The 6,630-nt window shown below is 43.0% G+C and overlaps 1 protein-coding gene and 1 long non-coding RNA gene across 3 annotated transcripts in view; one reads left to right on the forward strand and one right to left on the reverse strand.

The window, feature by feature from the left end:
* The window catches only part of LOC110136880 (placenta-specific gene 8 protein-like), a 31,975-nt gene extending 31,601 nt beyond the window's left edge, over nucleotides 1-374 (forward strand). Inside the window, exon 6 of the mRNA XM_070458214.1 lies at nucleotides 163-374. The gene's annotated coding sequence lies outside the window, so the exon portion shown is untranslated. The remainder of the gene's footprint in view (nucleotides 1-162) is intronic.
* Nucleotides 1-4,713, reverse strand: part of LOC139032035 (uncharacterized) — a 35,002-nt gene extending 30,289 nt beyond the window's left edge. For both annotated transcript variants that reach the window (XR_011484573.1, XR_011484574.1), the window contains exon 1: nucleotides 2,973-4,713. This is a non-coding gene — a long non-coding RNA (uncharacterized lncRNA). The remainder of the gene's footprint in view (nucleotides 1-2,972) is intronic.
* Nucleotides 4,714-6,630: the final 1,917 nt, after the last annotated feature.

Consider the following 6,630-nt stretch of genomic DNA (forward strand, 5'->3'; position numbering starts at 1 on the left):
ATATGCCATGTGGCCAAATAAATAAATATTTAGAAATAAATCAATATGTAGCAATTTGGCAGTAAGATAGCAGTGGAATGAAAGTTTTGATACTTGCAACAAGGATAATGTAAAAGTGGAATTCTTTCGTTGATTTGGTCTTTCTCTTTCTGATTTCTACAGGTCAAATTCACATGGTAGTGAAAGAAAATGCTTCAATGAAATACTGCATCTATTCAGTGCTATCTCATCCTAAATCTTAGAAACTAATTCAGCTAATCATATGGCTTCAAATGGCTTCAAAACATTTTTAATTTTTGATTTGCTTTGAAAGAAATACATTTCCAGTGCTCTTCTCTAAGATGACTGCCATTAAAAATTAATTTCCTCAACAATTCCTGTGTCTTTAAATACTTCATCATGGAATTAGCATTCCCATATGCTTCTGTTTTTGTTGTTGTTGTTGTTTGTATTAGGGTATAACCAATTAGGGGCCCCCCAGGTGACATGAATTTGACCCCTGGGTTGGGAAGGTCCCCTGCAGGAGGGCACAGCAACCCACTCCTGTACTTTTGCCCAGAGAATCCCATGGACAGAGGAGCCTGGCAGGCTACAGTCCATAGAACTGCAAAGACTCAGACACAACTGCAGTGACTTAGCATGCACGCTGGTAACTCAGTGGTAAAGAATCCACCTGCCAGTTTGGGAGATACAAGAGACACAGGTTTGATCCCTGGAATGGGAAGATCCTCTGGAGGAGAAGACGGCAACCCACTCCAGTATTCTTGCTGTGATAATCCCATGGGCTACAGTCCATGGGTCTCAGAGGCAGACATGACTGAGCAACTGAGCCTGTCCTAGCTGATTAACAATGTTGTGATGGTACCAGGGGAACAGCAAATGGACTTAGCCACACGTGTACATGCAACTATTCTCCCCCAAACTGCCCTCTTATCCAGGCTGCCACATAGCATACAATAGGTTTCTTTTTACAAATGAGCCAAGTTTGTCCAAATGTCAAAGTTGAATGATGAGTATGTAGAGATGTTTCATTCTACTTTTCTACCTTTACGTAAGTTTGAAAATGTCCAGTATAAAAAGTGTTTTAAATGTTGTCAAAAGGCTTTTGTTATTTTGGATTTGCCTTGCACCAGGAGACCAGGTGTTAACCCTGCAAGGCCCCTCACCCCAGGAAAGTGTGGTTTCCTCCTCCAGGGAGTTTCATCCGCCTTTGGCAGGTCTTCACAGTAAATCATTTCCAGGAATTAATTGCCTAGCAATTCAGAGTTTACTGCAGATTTTATACACACAGGGAGGATTTCTACCATAAACCACACATAAAACCACCTAATTAAAATTCCCATTGCACATCTCTGTCCTCTCCCAAGTCGTCTCTGGTAGCAAGCCAGACACAAGGACTCCACTTAATTTTTCTTTTGTTTTTTTTTCCAGGTTAACTTCGGATTTTGTTTCATTTTGTAATTGAGATATAGCTGACATATAACATTGCATTAGGGGTGTGTATGTATGTGTGTGCACTTAGTCACTCAGTCATGTCCAACTCCTTGCAACACCATGGACTGTAGCCTGCCAGGCTCCTCTGTCCTTGGATATGCAACATAAAAACGTGACACATGTATATATTGCAAAATGGTCACCACAATCATTCTAGTTCACATCCGTCACCACATAGTTACAAGATTTTTTTCTTGTGATGAGAACTTTCAAAATCTACTCTCTCAGCAACTTTCAAATATGCAATAAAGAAAAGTGAAATGGCATTTACAAGGTCACTAATATATACAGAATTGCAGTGCTGGGTCCAGAGAGCAGGGCTTTGAGTCTTATTTTGTTGTTCATGACAGTACACAAGTCTTTTTTTTTTCCTTATAAAAATTAACCCTAGGACTTTCCTGGTGGTCCAGTAGTTAAGAATCCGCCTGCAATGCAAGGAACACAGGTTCTATCCCCGGTCAGGGAACTAAGATTCCACAGGCCACGGGGCAAGGAAGCTCATGCTCAGTAGCTGTACTGAGCCCGCGTGAAATGGACCCTGTGTTCTGCAACAAGAGGAGCCACTTCAGTAAGAAGCCCACGCATCACAACTAGAGAGTAGCCCCTGCTCACCACAGCTAGAGAAAACCTGCATGCAGAAACAACGACCCAGTGCAGCCAAAAATTAATAAATAAAACTTCAAAAATTGGCCCTAGTGTTCAGGATTCCAAGGATTGCTATAAACTTATACAATACCCTGTCTTTTGCCTTCCTAGCACTCTTCATCTTTCTGTGTTTTGGTTTAACACCTGCATCAATGGTAATTGATAAGCATCATGAAAACAGAGACAGATCATATTTGTCCTAATTTCCTTCTTACTCACCCAGCACATGGAAAATATTGTGTCAAAAAGTCACTAGATTAGGTTCAAAGGTATAAAAAGTGGCAAGAATTGTAATCAGATAAGACATTTATGCAAAATGAAACTATTTGGAGTTTTTTCCTAGTCATTTTCCTTACGAAAATATGGGGTGGTGTAAATACTATTTTATAAATTGTTTTGTTTTATGGCTTAACCACAAATTATGAAAGATTTCTCATATTAGTAAATATCAAAAATAGGCAGTACAATGTTACTGACTATAGTCACCATGTTGTAATTTGTATCCCCATGACTTATTCACTAGAAGTTTGTATCTTAGGACCACCCTCATTTGCCCACCTTCCACCTCTGGCAACCACAAATCTGTTCTCTGTATCTATGAATTTGGGTGTTTTGGGTTTTGATTTGGTTTGGTTTTTTAGATTCCACAAGTATGTGAGATCATATGATATTTGTCTTTCTCTGTCTGACTTATTTCACTAAGCATAATGCCTTTAAGCGTACATGTTTACACACACACACAGATTCTCTTTATCCATTTATCTGTCTTGTTGTTTCCATGTATTGGCTACTGTAAATATGCTGCAGTGACCATGGGGGTGAAGCCCACATACCTTTCTGATGCAGAGCAATTTAGTTCCATCTCAGCTTTCTAGTCCCAGAAACCACAGCCCCAGAGATGCAGAATGGGTCTCGCTGTTGTTCAGTCGCTTAGCTGTGTTCAATTCTTTGCGACCCCATGGACTGCAGCACACCAGGCTTCCCTGTCCTTCATTATCTTCCTGGAGCTTTCTCAAACTCATGTCCATTGAGTCAGTGATGCCATCCAACCATCTCGTCTTCTGTCACCCCCTTCTCCTCCTGCCTTCAATCTTTTCCAGCATCAGAGTCTTTTCCAATGACCTGACTCTTTGCATCAGGTGGCCAAAGTATTGGAGCCTCAGCATCAGTCCTTCCAATAACACTCAGGGTTGATTGGCATGGGTGTGGAATTCTGCTATTGAGCAAAATAATGTGCTTCCCAAGTAGCTTATTTTAAAATTACTTTAAAATTATGATAGATTAAAATGTTTTTAAAAAATCTTTGATGTAGCTGATGACAGTTTTTAGTAGTCTCATTTCCCCACTCTTGATATTATGCTGTATCCCATACATTCCCACTGGCTAAGGCTCCCTCATACCAGGCCAGTTCCTGTGTGTGTTAGTTGCTCAGTCGTGGCTGACTCTTTGTGACTCCCATGGACTGTAACCCACCAGGCTCCTCTGTCCCCGGGATTTCCCAGGGACTAGAATACTAGAGCAGGTAGCCATTGACTTCTCCAAGGAATCTTCCCGACCCAGGGATCAAACTCTGGTCTTCTGCATTGCGAGCAGATTACCATCTGAATCACCAGGGAAACTTCCTTAAATCAAACACTCCTTAAATGCTACATCATGCTAGAAGCAAATTGCTAAAGACGAGAAGGAGCAACTCCTCAGAGGAGGTGGAGGTTGGGGAGAAGACAAGTGTTAATAGAAGATTTACAAATTGACAAAGCCAAAGACAGCAGAAGAGAACCCATTTCGCTTTTGCAGGGTATATAATGATTATCCACACATTCTGTCTGCCGTGGTTGCTCTATCAGATCAGCTGTTGCTGCTTAGTGGCTTAAACAACGGCCATTTCTTCTACTCAAGAGTCAACAATTTGTGGGACTTCCCTGGTGGTGCAGTGGATAGGATTTCGCCTGCCAATGCAGGGGACACAGGTTCGACCCTTGGTCTGGGAGGATCCCACATGCCACAGGTTACTGAGCCCATGCTCTGCAAGAGTAAGCCACAAAGAGAAGCCTGCACACAGCGACTAGAGAGCGGCCCTTGCTAGCCGCGTCTAGAGAAAACCCACATGCAGCAATGAAGACCCAATGCAGCCAAAAATAAATTAATTAAGTTTTTAAAAGTTTATACTTTGGTGTTTCCCTGGTGGCTCAGATTGTAAAGAATTCACCTGCCAGTGCAGGAGACTTGGGTTCAATCCCTGGGTCAGGAAGATCCCCTGGAGAAGGAAATGGCTACTCACTCCGGTATTCTTGCCTAGAGAATTCCGTAGACAGAGGCGCCTGGTGGGCTACAGTCCAGAGAGTTGTAAAGAGTCAGACACATCTGAGTGACTTTCACACTCTGGGTAGGATATGCGGCCTCTGCTCACGAAGTGTGAACTGGGGAAGCCCAGCCAGGGCTGGGAAACAGTGCTGCCTCTTGGCTGTGGTTCGGCTTGAGCCTAAGAGCTTGGGTTCCTCTCCACGTTAGCCACCCCACCGGCTGCTCGGATTGTCTCACCGTGGGGTTGTTGGGTGTCCAGGGCAAGCATCTTGAGAAAACCATACGGAAGTGAGTGACATTTTATGATCTAGTTTTAGGAGTCACACAGCTTCACTTCTGCTGAACTCTCTTTATTGAGGAAGTGGCAAAGGTCCTCCTGGTTTCAAGAGAAAGGGAACACAGATTCTTACTTTTTTTTTTTTTTTTTTTAAAGAAAGTTTACTGCATCCAGGGAAAACAAGAACAACTTCTTATTGAAAGAACCCCAGACTCTAACTCAGCAGTCCCCAACCTTTTTGGTACCAGGGACTGGTTTTGTGAGAGACAACAGGGGCTTCCTTGGTGGCTCAGTTGGTAAAGAACCTGCCTGCCAATGGAGAAGACATAAAGAGACACGGGTTCAATCCCTGGGCCAGGAAGATCCCCTGGAGGAGGGAATTGCTACCCACTCCAGTATTCTTGCCTGGAAAATCCCATGGATGGAGGAGTCTGGTGGTCTACAGTCCATGGGGTGGCCAAGAGTTAGACACAACTGAGAGACTAACACTAGTTTTTCCATGGCTGGAGGTGGGGGGATGGTTTGGGGATGATTCCAGTGCATTAGTTAGTGTGCACTTTGTTTCTATTATTGTTACATCAGTTCCACCTCATATCATCAGGCATTAGATCCTGGAGGTTGGGGACGCTTCCTCTAACTCTTAACGGAGTGTGGCAAAGTGCTTGAAGAATGTAAGAGACAGAGCTACTATTGTGGCCATTTTGGAAAATGCAATCTGCCACAGATGCCTTGAAGAGCTCCGTATCGTGTGTCTTGGGTTTGAGCTGCCGTCCATCTGTTCTCAGTAAAGTTCCTCTTGGAGGGCTGAGGCAAAGCGATGGCATGCTGCCCAGCCCGGGTTGTCAGTTATGATGGCATAAATTCCATAGTACCGGCTAAGTCTTCCTGGTGACGTTGAAAAGACTTCAGAGCGTAAATGTGGTTGAAGCTTACAACAATGACCTATTCTTCCAGAGATTCTCATTCAGATCTATGGTGGGATCCAGGAGTCTGAATTTTTTTAAAGGATGACAAGTTTTCTTTTTCTTTAATCTTTATTGGAATATAGTTGCTTTACAGTTAGTTTCTACTATACACCAAAATGAATCAGCCATATGTATATATATATATCCCCTCCGTTTTGGATTTCCTTTCCATGCCGGTCACCACAGAGCATTAAGGACAATTCCCTGTGCTGCACAATAGGTTCTTCTCTGTTATCTGCTTTATACACGGTAAGTGTTATGTCAATCCCAATCTCCCAATTTCTCCCACCCACTCCCTTTCCCCTTGGTGGCCATACATCTGTTTCCTGCATCTGTGTCTCTATTTCTCCTTTGCAAATAGGCTCACCTGTACCCTTCTTCTAGATTCCAGATATATGCGTTAATATGCAATATTGGTTTTTCTCTTTCTGACTTACCTCACTCTGCATGATGGTCTCTAGGAAAAAGGACCGAAAGTTTTTCTGATGCAGGTTGTCCCTCTGCTGTGAGGCCAGTGTGCTTGCCAGTCGACAGTCATTGAAGGAGCCCAAATGTGGTAACTCAGGTACAGACCATGCTTACAGCGCTGGGGTTGAAGTTCGGAGCTGGGGTACCCTGCTTTACCCTCTGCTTCCTTCCTCAGGCCTCTCCACTTTAGTTTTCTTTTCCGTTTCTGCTCTGAGTCCTGTGTCCCAGCAATCTGGTTCTCTCTGTAGGGACAAAACCTCTATTCCATTCCATTCTATTCTATTCCATTCCATTCCATTCCATTCTATTCTATTCTATTCTATTCTATTCTATTCTATTCTATTCTATCCTATTCTATCCTATTCTATTCCTATTCTATCCTATCCTATCCTATCCTATCCTATCCTATCCTATCCTATCCTATCCTAGGAACAGGGCATAACACAATATTGTTGCTCAGAGGCTGAATCGTGTCAGCCA

This window comes from Odocoileus virginianus, chromosome 29, assembly GCF_023699985.2.
Source record: "Odocoileus virginianus isolate 20LAN1187 ecotype Illinois chromosome 29, Ovbor_1.2, whole genome shotgun sequence".
Taxonomy (NCBI): domain Eukaryota; kingdom Metazoa; phylum Chordata; class Mammalia; order Artiodactyla; family Cervidae; genus Odocoileus; species Odocoileus virginianus.